Source organism: Nerophis lumbriciformis, linkage group LG11, assembly GCF_033978685.3.
Source record: "Nerophis lumbriciformis linkage group LG11, RoL_Nlum_v2.1, whole genome shotgun sequence".
Lineage (NCBI taxonomy): Eukaryota > Metazoa > Chordata > Actinopteri > Syngnathiformes > Syngnathidae > Nerophis > Nerophis lumbriciformis.
Window position 1 is genome coordinate 50,841,569 of NC_084558.2, and position 16,759 is coordinate 50,858,327.

Genomic DNA, 16,759 nt, shown 5'->3' on the forward strand with positions numbered 1-16,759 from the left:
CGGCGGCCGCGCCTGGGAATATTTTTTGGTGATTTAACCCCCAATGCCAACCCTTGATGCTGAGTGCCAAGCAGGGAGGTAATGGCTCCCATTTTTATAGTCTTTGGTATGACTCGGCCGGGGTTTGAACTCACAACCTACCCATCTCAGGGCGGACACTCTAACCACTAAGCCACTGAGCAGGCCTATTAATTTGCTAACTAGCTAGCCAGCTGAGTGATTGCATCACCTTGGCCAAGGTCACAAATCTCCCATTTCCACGAGGACCACCAGGACCGTGACCACGGTCTCCAAAGACCACAGGACGGACGCGGGGCGAGGAAGTCGCCTTCAGACCCGACAAGTGGAGTTGTTATCATGATGGAATCCCAGAGTCAATTTATGCCAATTTTTCATGGCCCGCCTCCTCAAGAGCGCCTAGTCCCTGGACCCTGCACCCCCACCCTGGTCCCTGGACCCTGCACCCCCACCCTGGTCCCTGGACCCTGCACCCCCACCCTGGTCTTTGTGCCATTTCCATTCATTGTGTGAATATTAAGCAGGTTCTTCTTATCGTCCGTGTGTGTGTGTGTGTGTGTGTGTGTGTGTGTGTGTGTGTGTGTGTGTGTGTGTGTGTGTGTGTGTGTGTGTGTGTGTGTGTGTGCGTGTGTGTGTGTGTGTGTGTGTGTGTCATAATTAACTTCCTGCGCTCGTCACCAGGTCAAGAATTCCAACACAGGGTCTTTTGATCCAGAACAATAGGCAGCACGACACCTTAGGGAGGACTGGTGTAATCTCCAAGTCTGGGTCTGGAGTCAGCCTGCACAGATGGACTATTAAGTCCAGGTCCTGTGGGACTGGGACTTGGACTGGGACTGGGAAAGGAATGCAGACCGCTGCAGAATCACAAAGGAGCAGACCTTTTTCTTCTCAATGAGGGAATTCTCAAATGATCATTTCTTTGATTGCTCTAGCGTGACGTTTGCTGCGTTGTAGGAACCAGAGTTCTAGTTGTAGGAACCAGAGTTCTAGTCCCTGAAGTCAAACGCCCTGGATGTCAAACCATTCTGACCATGTTCTGTGTTACAATGTTACCTGATCTTATTTTCTGTGTCACTGTGTTCCGTGTTACTATGGTCCGCGTTACCATGTTCCGTGTTACAACGTTCCGTGTTACGACGTTCCGTGTTACGACGTTCCGTGTTACAATGTTTCCTGATACTATTTTCTGTGTCACTATGGTCCGTGTTACAAGGTTCCACGTTAGTATGTTCCCTGATAATATTTTCTGTCATTATTTTCCGCGTTACGACGTTCCGTGTTACAATGTTTCCTGATAATACTTTCTGTGTCACTATGGTCCATGTCACTATGTTCCGTGTTACAAGGTCCGTGTTACAAGGTTCCATGTTACTATTTTCTGTGTCACTATGTTTTGTGTCACTATGTTCCGTGTCACTAATTTTTGCGTTACAATGTTCCGTGTTACAATGTTTCCTGATACTATTTTCTGTGTCACTATGGTCCGTGTTACAAGGTTCGTGTTACGAGGTTCATGTTACAAGTTTCCATGTTACTATTTTCTGTGTCACTATGTTTTGTGTCACTATGTTCCGTGTCACTATGTTACCTGATGTTATTTTCTGTGTCACTATGTTCCGTGTGACAAGGTTCCACGTTACCATGTTCCCTGATAATATTGTCTGTGTCATTATTTTCCGCGTTACAACGTTCCGTGTTACAATGTTTCCTGATACTATTTTCTGTGTCACTATGGTCCGTGTTACAAGGTTCGTGTTACGAGGTTCATGTTACAAGTTTCCATGTTACTATTTTCTGTGTCACTATGTTTTGTGTCACTATGTTCCGTGTCACTATGTTACCTGATGTTATTTTCTGTGTCACTATGTTCCGTGTGACAAGGTTCCACGTTACCATGTTCCCTGATAATATTGTCTGTCATTATTTTCCGCGTTACAACGTTCCGTGTTACAATGTTTCCTGATACTATTTTCTGTGTCACTATGGTCCGTGTTACAAGGTTCGTGTTACGAGGTTCATGTTACAAGGTTCCATGTTACTATTTTCTGTGTCACTATGTTTTGTGTCACTATGTTCCGTGTCACTATGTTACCTGATGTTATTTTCTGTGTCACTATATTCCGTGTGACAAGGTTCCACGTTACTATGTTCCCTGATAATATTTTCTGTCATTATTTTCCGCGTTACGACGTTCCGTGTTACGACGTTCCGTGTTACGATGTTTCCTGATACTATTTTCTGTGTCACTATGGTCCGTGTTACGAGGTTCATGTTACAAGGTTCCATGTTACTATTTTCTGTGTCACTATGTTTTGTGTCACTATGTTCCGTGTCACTATGTTACCTGATGTTATTTTCTGTGTCACTATGTTCCGTGTGACAAGGTTCCACGTTACTATGTTCCCTGATAATATTTTCTGTCATTATTTTTCGCGTTGCGACGTTCCGTGTTACGACGTTCCGTGTTACAATGTTTCCTGATACTATTTTCTGTGTCACTATGGTCCGTGTTACGAGGTTCATGTTACAAGGTTCCATGTTGCTATTTTCTGTGTCACTATGTTTTGTGTCACTATGTTCCGTGTCACTATGTTACCTGATGTTATTTTCTGTGTCACTATGTTCCGTGTGACAAGGTTCCACGTTACTATGTTCCCTGATAATATTTTCTGTCATTATTTTCCGCGTTACGACGTTCCGTGTTACGACGTTCCGTGTTACGATGTTTCCTGATACTATTTTCTGTGTCACTATGGTCCGTGTTACGAGGTTCATGTTACAAGGTTCCATGTTACTATTTTCTGTGTCACTTTGTTCCGTGTCACTATGTTACCTGATGTTATTTTCTGTGTCACTATGTTCCGTGTGACAAGGTTCCACGTTACTATGTTCCCTGATAATATTTTCTGTCATTATTTTCCGCGTTACGACGTTCCGTGTTACGACGTTCCGTGTTACGACGTTCCGTGTTACAATGCTTCCTGATACTATTTTCTGTGTCACTATGGTCCGTGTTACGAGGTTCATGTTACAAGGTTCCATGTTACTATTTTCTGTGTCACTATGTTTTGTGTCACTTTGTTCCGTGTCACTATGTTACCTGATGTTATTTTCTGTGTCACTATGTTCCGTGTGACAAGGTTCCACGTTACTATGTTCCCTGATAATATTTTCTGTGTCATTATTTTCCGCGTTGCGACGTTCCGTGTTACGACGTTCCGTGTTACAATGTTTCCTGATACTATTTTCTGTGTCACTATGGTCCGTGTTACGAGGTTCATGTTACAAGGTTCCATGTTACTATTTTCTGTGTCACTATGTTTTGTGTCACTATGTTCCGTGTCACTATGTTACCTGATGTTATTTTCTGTGTCACTATGTTCCGTGTGACAAGGTTCCACGTTACTATGTTCCCTGATAATATTTTCTGTCATTATTTTCCGCGTTGCGACGTTCCGTGTTATGACGTTCTGTGTTACAATGTTTCCTGATACTATTTTCTGTGTCACTATGGTCCGTGTCACTATGTTCCATGTTACAAGGTTCCATGTTACTATTTTCTGTGTCACTATGTTTTGTGCCACTATGTTCCGTGTCACTATGTTCCGTGTCACTATGTTCCGCGTTACAATGTTCCGCGTTACAACATTCCGAGTTACAAAGTTTTGTGTTACTATGTTCCCTGATACTATTTTCTGTGTCACTATGTTACGTGTTACAATGTTCCGTGATACTATGTTCCCTGATACTATTTTCTGTGTCACTATGTTCCGTGTCACAAGGTTTCGGTTTCACAAGGTTCCGTGTTACTAGGTTCCGTGTTACTAGGTTCTGTATTTTGATGTTCCGTGCTTCTCTGTTTCAAGTTTCTATGTTCCACGTTAGAAGTATTTGCGTTGTGATGTTCCACGTTACAATGTTCAGTCTTATGAAGTTCTGTAATACTATGTTCCCTAATACTATTTTCTGTGTCACTGTTCCGTGTCACTATGTTTCGTGTCACTATGTTCCGCGTTACGATGTTCCATGATACCATGTTTCCCTAAAAGTATTTTCTGTGTCACTATGTTCCCTGTCACCATGTTCCATGCTACTATGTTCCATGTTCCGATGTTCCGTGATACTATTTTCTGTTTCTATGTTCCGTGTTACAATGGTCTGTGATACTCATGTTACTATGTTCCATTTTTAAATGTTCTGTGATACGATGTTCCCATGTTACAAGGTTCCGTTTTATGATGTTCTGTGTCACGATGTTTCCTGCTGCTAAGATCTTTGTTACTAGGATTCCGTAATTCGATGTTCTGTGTTTTTATGTTGCACATTTCCATGTTCCATGTTAGAAATGTTCCACATTCCAATATTCCGTGATACTAAAATATATGATACTATTTTACGAGTTACTAGGTTCCGTGTTTCAAAGTTTTGTGTTTTAATATTCCGTGTTTCGATGTTCGGCGTTTCGATGTTCGGCGTTTCGATGTTCAGCGTTTCGATGTTCGGTGTGTCGATGTTCGGCGCGTCCATGTTCGGCGTGTCGATGTTCGGCGATACGATGTTCGGCGAATCGTGTTACGATGATCCATATTACAATGATCCATGTTACGATGATCCGTGTTACGATGATCCGTGTTACGATGATCCGTGTTACGATGATCCGTGTTACAATGATCCGTGTTACAATGATCCGTGTTACAATGATCCGTGTTACGATGATCCATGTTACGATGATCCGTGTTACGATGATCCGTGTTACGATGTTCCGTGATACTAAAATCTATGATACTATTTTTACGTGTTACTAGGTTCCGTGTTACTGGGTTCCTTGTTTCAAAGTTTTGTGTTTTAATATTCCGTGTTTCGATGTTCGGCGTTTCTGTGTTCTGGTGTTCAGCATTACGATGATCCATGTTACGATGTTCCTTGTTACAATATTCCACGTTACAATGTTCCGCGATACTAAAATCTGATACTATTTTACGTGTTACTAGGTTCCGTGTTACTGGGTTCCTTGTTTCAAAGTTTTGTGTTTTAATATTCCGTGTTTCGATGTTCGGCGTTCTGATGTTTCGGTGTTCGGCATTACAATGATCCAAGTTACGATGTTTCTTGTTACAATATTCCACGTTACAATTTTCCGCGATACTAAAATCTGATACTATTTTACGTGTTACTAGGTTCCGTGTTACTGGGTTCCTTGTTTCAAAGTTTTGTGTTTTAACATTCCGTGTTTCGATGTTCGGCGTTTCGGTGTTCGGCGTTTCAGTGTTCCATGTTACGATGATCCGTGTTACGATGTTCCTTGTTACAATATTCCACGTAACAATGTTCCGCGATACTAAAATCTATGATACTATTTTACGTGTTACTAGGTTCCGTGTTACTGGGTTCCTTGTTTCAAAGTTTTGTGTTTTAATATTCCGTGTTTCGATGTTTGGCGTTACGATGATCCATGTTACGATGATCCTTGTTACAATACTCCACGTAACAATGTTCCGCGATACTAAAATCTATGATACTATTTTACGTGTTACTAGGTTCCGTGTTACTGGGTTCCTTGTTTCAAAGTTTTGTGTTTTAACATTCCGTGTTTCGATGTTCGGCGTTTCGGTGTTCGGCGTTTCAGTGTTCCATGTTACGATGATCCGTGTTACGATGTTCCTTGTTACAATATTCCACGTAACAATGTTCCGCGATACTAAAATCTATGATACTATTTTACGTGTTACTAGGTTCCGTGTTACTGGGTTCCTTGTTTCAAAGTTTTGTGTTTTAATATTCCGTGTTTCGATGTTTGGCGTTACGATGATCCATGTTACGATGATCCTTGTTACGATGTTCCTTGTTACAATACTCCACGTAACAATGTTCCGCGATACTAAAATCTATGATACTATTTTACATGTTACTAGGTTCCATGTTACTGGGTTTCTTGTTTCAAAGTTTTGTGTTTTAATATCCCGTGTTTCGATGTTCGGCGTTTTGATGTTCGGCGTTTCGATGTTCGGCGTTACCATGTCCGGCGTTACCATGTTTGGCGTTACCATGTTCTGTGTTACGACGATCTGTGTTACGATGTTACGTGGTACGATGTTTTATGATACAATGTTCCGTGTTACGATGTTTTTTGTTACGATGTTTTGTGTTACAATGTTCCGTGGTACGATGCTACGTGTTACCATGTTACCATGTTTGGCGTTACCATGTTCCGTGTTACGACGATCTGTGTTACGATGTTACGTGTTGCGATGTTTTATGATACAATGTTCCGTGTTACGATGTTTTTTGTTACGATGTTTTGTGTTACGATGTTCCGTGGTACGATGTTCCGTGTTACAATGATCCGTGTTACGATGATCCATGTTACGATGATCGTGTTACGATGATCCGTGTTACGATGTTCCGTGATACTAAAATCTATGATACTATTTTTACGTGTTACTAGGTTCCGTGTTACTGGGTTCCTTGTTTCAAAGTTTTGTGTTTTAATATTCTGTGTTTCGATGTTCGGCGTTTCGGTGTTCTGGTGTTCAGCATTACGATGATCCATGTTACGATGTTCCTTGTTACAATATTCCACGTTACAATGTTCCGCGATACTAAAATCTGATACTATTTTACGTGTTACTAGGTTCCGTGTTACTGGGTTCCTTGTTTCAAAGTTTTGTGTTTTAATATTCCGTGTTTCGATGTTCGGCGTTCTGATGTTTCGGTGTTCGGCATTACAATGATCCAAGTTACGATGTTTCTTGTTACAATATTCCACGTTACAATTTTCCGCGATACTAAAATCTGATACTATTTTACGTGTTACTAGGTTCCGTGTTACTGGGTTCCTTGTTTCAAAGTTTTGTGTTTTAACATTCCGTGTTTCGATGTTCGGCGTTCCGATGTTCGGCGTTTCGGTGTTTGGCGTTACGATGATCCATGTTACGATGATCCGTGTTACGATGTTCCTTGTTGCAATATTCCACGTAACAATGTTTCGCGATACTAAAATCTATGATACTATTTTACATGTTACTAGGTTCCATGTTACTGGGTTTCTTGTTTCAAAGTTTTGTGTTTTAATATTCCGTGTTTCGATGTTCGGCGTTACCATGTTTGGCGTTACCATGTTCCGTGTTACGACGATCTGTGTTACGATGTTACGTGGTACGATGTTTTATGATACAATGTTCCGTGTTACTATGTTTTTTGTTACGATGTTTTGTGTTACAATGTTCCGTGGTACGATGTTACGTGTTACGATGTTACCATGTTTGGCATTACCATGTTCCGTGTTACGACGATCTGTGTTACGATGTTACGTGTTACGATGTTTTATGATACAATGTTCCGTGTTACGATGTTTTTTGTTACGATGTTTTGTGTTACGATGTTTTGTGTTACCATGTTTTGTGTTACCATGTTCCGTGTTACGACGATCAGTGTTATGATGTTCCGTGTTACTATGTTTTTTGTTACGATGTTTTGTGTTACGATGTTTTTTGTTACGATGTTTTGTGTTACAATGTTCCGTGGTACGATGTTACGTGTTACGATGTTACCATGTTTGGCGTTACCATGTTCCGTGTTACGACGATCTGTGTTACGATGTTACGATGTTTTATGATACAATGTTCCGTGTTACGATGTTTTTTGTTACGATGTTTTGTGTTACCATGTTCCGTGTTACGACGATCAGTGTTATGATGTTCCGTGTTACTATGTTTTTTGTTACGATGTTTTGTGTTACGATGTTCCGTAGTATGATGTTCCGTGTTACGGTGTTCCTTGTTACGGTGTTCCTTGTTACGGTGTTCCGTCTTACGATGTACCGTGTTAAGATGTTCCGTGTTAAGATGTTCCGTGTTACGACGTTCCGTGTTACGACGTTCCGTGTTACGACAGGTGCAAAAAGAGAAAGAGCTACTTAGGCGCAGTAGTTACTGTAGTTACTGCTCGATTGCTGAAAAGAAAAAGAAGGGACACGCCTCCTTCGACTCCCATCCTTACACGCTACAATATTTCATTTAAAAAGAAAAAAAACACGGAAATGATATTTTGACGCGGAAATTAACGTTTAAAAAGGCGGACGTTTCACATGCGAAGTGAACGAGTCACATGACTTATATTGAAGATAAGTGCAGTCGTCGGGCTGCACGACAAAAAATAACAATCACGATAACTTGGACGGGTTAGTAATCACCATGAATTACACGACTAACGCTAACTAGGCTAACACCGACATGTAACTTGAAGTGCTGTTCACGAGATTTGTACGTTTTCTTTGGACAACAACAACAACAACGTTATCAGTCAAGGACATTTTTTTATCGGACTACAACGAAGAGCTAGAAGAGAGGGGGTCCCACAAAGACGCACTACACATCGGGATTATGACAGAGTTATCTCCATATCTCTGACACACACACACACACACACACACACACACACACACACACACACACACACACACACACACACACACACACACAGTATTGATTTTGTGGCAAGGAGCGTTGCATTGACAGAAGATAGTGCGCCCCGAGGGCTGCAGAAATAAAGAAGTCAGAAAGCAATAACGGGGCAGCCAGGTGTTGGCGGCGCCGCCGCCGGCACGCAGGTGACGATAAGACGCCAACAATGAATCCTATTGTGTGGTCTTTGTTTACTCGGGCGGACATTTTCATGACAGCTGGGGGACGTCACGGTGTGAACATTTCCTATCACGGTTGTTATCGTCGCAGGATTTTGAAATGTGCTCAAAAGTCTCAAAAAGTACTTATACTGAAATATTTTAACCAAGTTTTTATTTTAAAAAAAACAACATAAACATTATTGTAGATTAAAAAGGTTGTTTCATGGACCTCAAGTAGAAAGATGAATGTGCATATGAAAGCGTTATAAACTAAGTAATATGGCAGAAACACTAATACAATCAACTTGAAAATTGTGCAAGAAAGCACTTTATGGACAGAGAAGAAAAATAATTAAATAAAAACAAATGTAAGAATTTTGCAAGATGGCACCTAATGGACATGAGGTGTAACTGCACTTTTTGTGCATATATATGTATATAAAAATAGTGTTCATGTATGAGATCTAGTCTTACACAATTATGGCCAAAATAATATTTACGATTATTTTTTTATCAATATTAAAAATCACAATTATTGATTGTTTGATAAAACAGAGTTACGATGTTCCCTGATAATATTTTCTGTTACAATGTTCCGTGTTACAATGTTCTGTCTTATGATGTTCCGTGATACAATTTTCTGTGTCACTATGTTCCGTGTCACTATGTTCTGTGTCACTATGTTCCGTGTTACAATGTTCAGTCTTACGATATTCCGTGACACGATGTTCCGTGATACGATGTTCCCTGATTCTATTTCCTGTGTTACTATGTTCCGTGTCACAATGTTCCGTGTTACAATGTTCAGTCTTACGATGTTCCGTGATACGATGTTCCCTGATTCTATTTCCTGTGTTACTATGTCCCATCTTACAATGTTCCGTGTTACATTGTTCTGTCTTATGATGTTCCGTGATACAATTTTCTGTGCCACTATGTTCCGTGTCACTATGTTCCGTGTCACTATGTTCCGTGTTATAATGTTCAGTCTTACGATGTTCCGTGATACGATGTTCCGTGATACGATGTTCCCTGATTCTATTTCCTGTGTTACTATGTTCCGTGTCACTATGTTTCGTGTCACAATGTTCCGCGTTACAATGTTCCATTTTACAATGTTCAGTCTTACGATGTTCCATGATACGATGTTCCCTGATTCTATTTCCTGTGTTACTATGTTCCGTGTCACAATGTTCCGTGTTACAATGTTCCGTGTTACAATGTTCAGTCTTACGATGTTCCGTGATACGATGTTCCCTGATTCTATTTCCTGTGTTACTATGTCCCATCTTACAATGTTCCGTGTTACATTGTTCTGTCTTATGATGTTCCGTGATACAATTTTCTGTGCCACTATGTTCCGTGTCACTATGTTCCGTGTCACTATGTTCCGTGTTATAATGTTCAGTCTTACGATGTTCCGTGATACGATGTTCCGTGATACGATGTTCCGTGATACGATGTTCCCTGATTCTATTTCCTGTGTTACTATGTTCCGTGTCACTATGTTTCGTGTCACAATGTTCCGCGTTACTATGTTCCGTGTCACAATGTTCCGTGTCACAATGTTCCGTGTTACAATGTTCCGTGTTACAATGTTCAGTCTTACGATGTTCCGTGATACGATGTTCCCTGATTCTATTTCCTGTGTTACTATGTCCCATCTTACAATGTTCCGTGTTACATTGTTCTGTCTTATGATGTTCCGTGATACAATTTTCTGTGCCACTATGTTCCGTGTCACTATGTTCCGTGTCACTATGTTCCGTGTTATAATGTTCAGTCTTACGATGTTCCGTGATACGATGTTCCGTGATACGATGTTCCCTGATTCTATTTCCTGTGTTACTATGTTCCGTGTCACTATGTTTCGTGTCACAATGTTCCGCGTTACAATGTTCCATGTTACAATGTTCAGTCTTACGATATTCCGTGATACGATGTTCCCTGATTCTATTTCCTGTGTTACTATGTTCCGTGTTACGAGGTTCCGTGTTACTAGTTTCTGTATTTTGATGTTCTGTGCTTCTCTGTTTCAAGTTTCTATGTTCCACGTTACTATATTTCGCGTTGTGATGTTCCACATTACAATGTCAAGTCTTATAATGTTCTGTGATACTATTTCCTGTGTTACAAGATTCCGGGTTACGAGTTACTGTATTTTGATGTTCCGCGCTTCTCCGTTTCAAGTTTCTATGTTCCACTTTACTATATTTCGCGTTGCGATGTTCCACGTTACAATGTTCAGTCTTATGATGTTCCGTGATACGATGTTCCCCGATTCTATTTCCTGTGTTACTATGTTCCGTGTTACGAGGTTCCGGGTTACTAGTTTCTGTATTTTGATGTTCTGGGCTTCTCTGTTTCAAGTTTCTATGTTCCACGTTGCTATATTTCGCGTTGCAATGTTCCACGTTACAATGTCAAGTCTTATAATGTTCCGTGATACTATTTCCTGTGTTACAAGATTCCGGGTTACGAGTTACTGTATTTTGATGTTCCGCGCTTCTCCGTTTCAAGTTTCTATGTTCCACTTTACTATATTTCGCGTTGCGATGTTTCACGTTACAATGTTCAGTCTTATGATGTTCCGTGATACGATGTTCCCTGATTCTATTTCCTGTATTACTATGTTCCGTGTTATGAGGTTCCGGGTTACTAATTTCTGTATTTTGATGTTCTGTGCTTCTCTGTTTCAAGTTTCTATGTTCCACGTTACTATATTTCACGTTGCAATGTTCCACGTTACAATGTCAAGTCTTATAATGTTCCGTGATACTATGTTCCCTGATACTATATCCTGTGTTACAAGATTCCGGGTTACTAGTTACTGTATTTTGATGTTCCGCGCTTCTCCGTTTCAAGTTTCTATGTTCTACGTTACTATATTTCGCATTGCGATGTTCCGTGTTACATTGTTCCGTGTTACAATTTTCAGTCTAATGATGTTCCGTGATACTATGTTCCCTGATACCATTTCCTGTGTTACTATGTTCCGTGTTACGAGGTTCACAGCTGATGAACGCTATATTGAGAAAATAAAAGCAACATCAACTAGTTTTACTCCTTCGCTGTATACTTTTAATATGGGGACAAGTGTCTCCAATATTGTCCACACCTGTCTCCATCCAAACACAGCAGTGCGCTGCTAAACACACGCCAGGAAGCGAGGGAACATTTAAAAAAGTTAAACCAAGTGCTCGGCCCCGTTTACTCCGAGGGTAAATATCCGTGGCAAAGTCTGTGTAGTTGTGTTCAGCGCAGCTGTGACTCTCGTTTCCAGGAAGTAAGCAGTGTTGCCTAAAAAGCATGAATGAATTACGTTTATTACTAACCGTTCGGAATTTTAACTCGGTTTATCATTATACCGTTGACAGTTACATCCCTATTGACAACTGAAGTGACTTTCGCTAATATTTATCAAAAATAACGCTTGGTATGCCACCGTTTCGGACGCAACTGTACGACAGAAAAGTTGTGTACTCACTAGACAAATGGTCAGGGACTTAAGGACAGCCACGATTCGCGGGATCGTAAAAGACAATTGTTGTGCTACATACGGGTTGTCTTTAAAATGCTTTGGAAAGCTAACGAGGAAACAGCGGGACCTCCATTTGCGCAACAAAACACATTCAACTTCCTGGAAAAAGCTACTTCCTAGTTAGACAATAAAGCACTCAAAAGTAAGGCCCCACTTTTCAAAAGCGCTAGCTCGATGCTAATTTACATTGGATTTGCCATATACATGCTACTGATTAGCATTAGCAAATTTACATGGCGATTTTCAACACCTCCAAATTTGGTAATGAAAACTACAACAAAGATGAATGTTACAATCAAAGTACATACAAGTATGTAAAGTATATACACTTTGTAGGGCGCAACATAACACATTCAACTTCCTGGAAAAAGCTACTTCCTAGTTAGACAACGGAGCAAGCATGCCTGATAGAAAGCACTCAAAAGTAGGGCTCCACTTTTCAAAAGCGCTAGCTCAATGCTAATTGGATTTGCCAAACATGTGCTACTGATTAGCATTAGCGATTTTACATGGCGATTTTCAGCACCTCCAAATTTGGTAATGAAAACTGCAACAAAGATGAATGTTACAATCAAAGTATATACAAGTATGTAGAGCATATACACTTTGTAGGGCGCAACATAACACATTCAACGTCCTGGAAAAAGCTACTTCCTAGTTAGACAACGAAGCAAGCATGCCTGATAGAAAGCACTCAAAAGTAAGGCTCCACTTTTCAAAAGCGCTAGCTCAATGCTAATTGAATTTGCCATACACATGCTACTGATTAGCATTCTCGATTTTACATGGTGATTTTCAACACCTCCAAATTTGGTAATGAAAACTACAACAAAGATGAATGCTACAATCAAAGTATATACAAGTATGTCGAGTATATACACTTTGTAGGGCGTAACATAACACATTCAACTTCCTGGAAAAAGCTACTTCCTAGTTAGACAACGAAGCAAGCATGCCTGTTTTTTCAAAAGCGCTAGCTCGATGCTAATTTACATTGGATTTGCCATACACATGCTACTGTTTAGCATTAGCGATTTTACATGGCGATTTTCAACACCTCCAAATTTGGTAACGAAAACTACAACAAAGATGAATGTTACAATCAAAGTACATACAAGTATGTAAAGTACATACACTTTGTAGGGCGCAACATAACACATTCAACTTCCTGGAAAAAGCTATTTCCTAGTTAGACAACAAAGCAAGCATGCCTGATTTTTCAAAAGCGCTAACTCGGTGCTAATTTACATTGGATTTGCCATACACATGCTACTGTTTAGCATTAGCGATTTTACATGGCGATTTTCAGCACCTCCAAATTTGGTAATGAAAACTACAACAAAGATGAATGTTACAATCAAAGTACATACAAGTATGTAAAGTACATACACTTTGTAGGGCGCAACATAACACATTCAACGTCCTGGAAAAAGCTACTTCCTAGTTAGACAACGAAGCAAGCATGCCTGATTTTTCAAAAGCGCTAGCTCGATGCTAATTTACATTGGATTTGCCATACACATGCTACTGTTTAGCATTAGCGATTTTACAGGGCGATTTTCAACACCTCCAAATTTGGTAACGAAAACTACAACAAAGATGAATGTTACAATCAAAGTACATACAAGTATGTAAAGTACATACACTTTGTAGGGCGCAACATAACACATTCAACGTCCTGGAAAAAGCTACTTCCTAGTTAGACAACGAAGCAAGCATGCCTGATAGAAAGCACTCAAAAGTAAGGCTCCACTTTTCAAAAGCGCTAGCTCAATGCTAATTGAATTTGCCATACACATGCTACTGATTAGCATTCTCGATTTTACATAGTGATTTTCAACACCTCCAAATTTGGTAATGAAAACTACAACAAAGATGAATGCTACAATCAAAGTATATACAAGTATGTCGAGTATATACACTTTGTAGGGCGCAACATAACACATTCAACTTCCTGGAAAAAGCTATTTCCTAGTTAGACAACAAAGCAAGCATGCCTGATTTTTCAAAAGCGCTAGCTCGATGCTAATTTACATTGGATTTGCCATACACATGCTACTGTTTAGCATTAGCGATTTTACATGGCGATTTTCAACACCTCCAAATTTGGTAATGAAAACTACAACAAAGATGAATGCTACAATCAAAGTATATACAAGTATGTCGAGTATATACACTTTGTAGGGCGCAACATAACACATTCAACTTCCTGGAAAAAGCTACTTCCTAGTTAGACAACGAAGCAAGCATGCCTGATTTTTCAAAAGCGCTAGCTCGATGCTAATTTACATTGGATTTGCCATACACATGCTACTGATTAGCATTCTCGATTTTACATGGTGATTTTCAACACCTCCAAATTTGGTAATGAAAACTACAACAAAGATGAATGCTACAATCAAAGTATATACAAGTATGTCGAGTATATACACTTTGTAGGGCGCAACATAACACATTCAACTTCCTGGAAAAAGCTACTTCCTAGTTAGACAACGAAGCAAGCATGCCTGATTTTTCAAAAGCGCTAGCTCGATGCTAATTTACATTAGACTTGCCATACACATGCTACTGTTTAGCATTAGCGATTTTACATGGCGATTTTCAACACCTCCAAATTTGGTAATGAAAACTACAACAAAGATGAATGCTACAATCAAAGTATATACAAGTATGTCGAGTATATACACTTTGTAGGGCGTAACATAACACATTCAACTTCCTGGAAAAAGCTACTTCCTAGTTAGACAACGAAGCAAGCATGCCTGATTTTTCAAAAGCGCTAGCTCGATGCCAATTTACATTGGATTTGCCATACACATGCTACTGTTTAGCATTAGCGATTTTACATGGCGATTTTCAACACCTCCAAACTTGGTAACGAAAACTACAACAAAGATGAATGTTACAATTAAAGTATATACAAGTATGTAAAGTATATACACTTTGTAGGGCGCAACATAACACATTCAACTTCCTGGAAAAAGCTACTTCCTAGTTAGACAACGAAGCAAGCATGCATGATAGAAAGCACTCAAAAGTAGGGCTCCACTTTTCAAAAGCGCTAGCTCAATGCTAATTGGATTTGCCATACATGTGCTACTGATTAGCATTAGCGATTTTACATGGCGATTTTCAGCACCTCCAAATTTGGTAACGAAAACTACAACAAAGATGAATGTTACAATCAAAGTACATACAAGTATGTAAAGTACATACACTTTGTAGGGCGCAACATAACACATTCAACGTCCTGGAAAAAGCTACTTCCTAGTTAGACAACGAAGCAAGCATGCCTGATTTTTCAAAAGCGCTAGCTCGATGCTAATTTACATTGGATTTGCCATACACATGCTACTGTTTAGCATTAGCGATTTTACATGGCGATTTTCAACACCTCCAAATTTGGTAGCGAAAACTACAACAACGATGAATGTTACAATCAAAGTACATACAAGTATGTAAAGTACATACACTTTGTAGGGCGCAACATAACACATTCAACGTCCTGGAAAAAGCTACTTCTTAGTTAGACAACGAAGCAAGCATGCCTGATAGAAAGCACTCAAAAGTAAGGCTCCACTTTTCAAAAGCGCTAGCTCGATGCTAATTTACATTGGATTTGCCATACACATGCTACTGATTAGCATTCTCGATTTTACATGGTGATTTTCAACACCTCCAAATTTGGTAATGAAAACTACAACAAAGATGAATGCTACAATCAAAGTATATACAAGTATGTCGAGTATATACACTTTGTAGGGCGCAACATAACACATTCAACGTCCTGGAAAAAGCTACTTCCTAGTTAGACAACGAAGCAAGCATGCCTGATTTTTCAAAAGCGCTAGCTCGATGCTAATTTACATTAGACTTGCCATACACATGCTACTGTTTAGCATTAGCGATTTTACATGGCGATTTTCAACACCTCCAAATTTGGTAATGAAAACTACAACGAAGATGAATGCTACAATCAAAGTATATACAAGTATGTAAAGTATATACACTTTGTAGGGCGCAACATAACACATTCAACGTCCTGGAAAAAGCTACTTCCTAGTTAGACAACGAAGCAAGCATGCCTGATTTTTCAAAAGCGCTAGCTCGATGCTATTTTACATTAGATTTGCCATACACATGCTACTGATTAGCATTAGCGATTTTACATGGCGATTTTCAGCACCTCCAAATTTGGTAACAAAAACTACAACAAAGATGAATGTTACAATCAAAGTACATACAAGTATGTAAAGTACATACACTTTGTAGGGCGCAACATAACACATTCAACGTCCTGGAAAAAGCTACTTCCTAGTTAGACAACAAAGCAAGCATGCCTGATTTTTCAAAAGCGCTAGCTCGATGCTAATTTACATTGGATTTGCCATACACATGCTACTGTTTAGCATTAGCGATTTTACATGGCGATTTTCAACACCTCCAAATTTGGTAACGAAAACTACAACAAAGATGAATGCTACAATCAAAGTATGTACAAGTATGTCGAGTATATATACTTTGTAGGGCGCAACATAACACATTCAACTTCCTGGAAAAAGCTACTTCCTAGT

General features: G+C 39.7%; 1 protein-coding gene across 3 annotated transcripts in view; it reads right to left on the bottom strand.

Moving 5' to 3' along the window:
* mast4 (microtubule associated serine/threonine kinase family member 4) overlaps positions 1–16,759 on the bottom strand; it is a 302,344-nt gene that overhangs the window by 188,287 nt on the left and 97,298 nt on the right. The window lies entirely within an intron of this gene.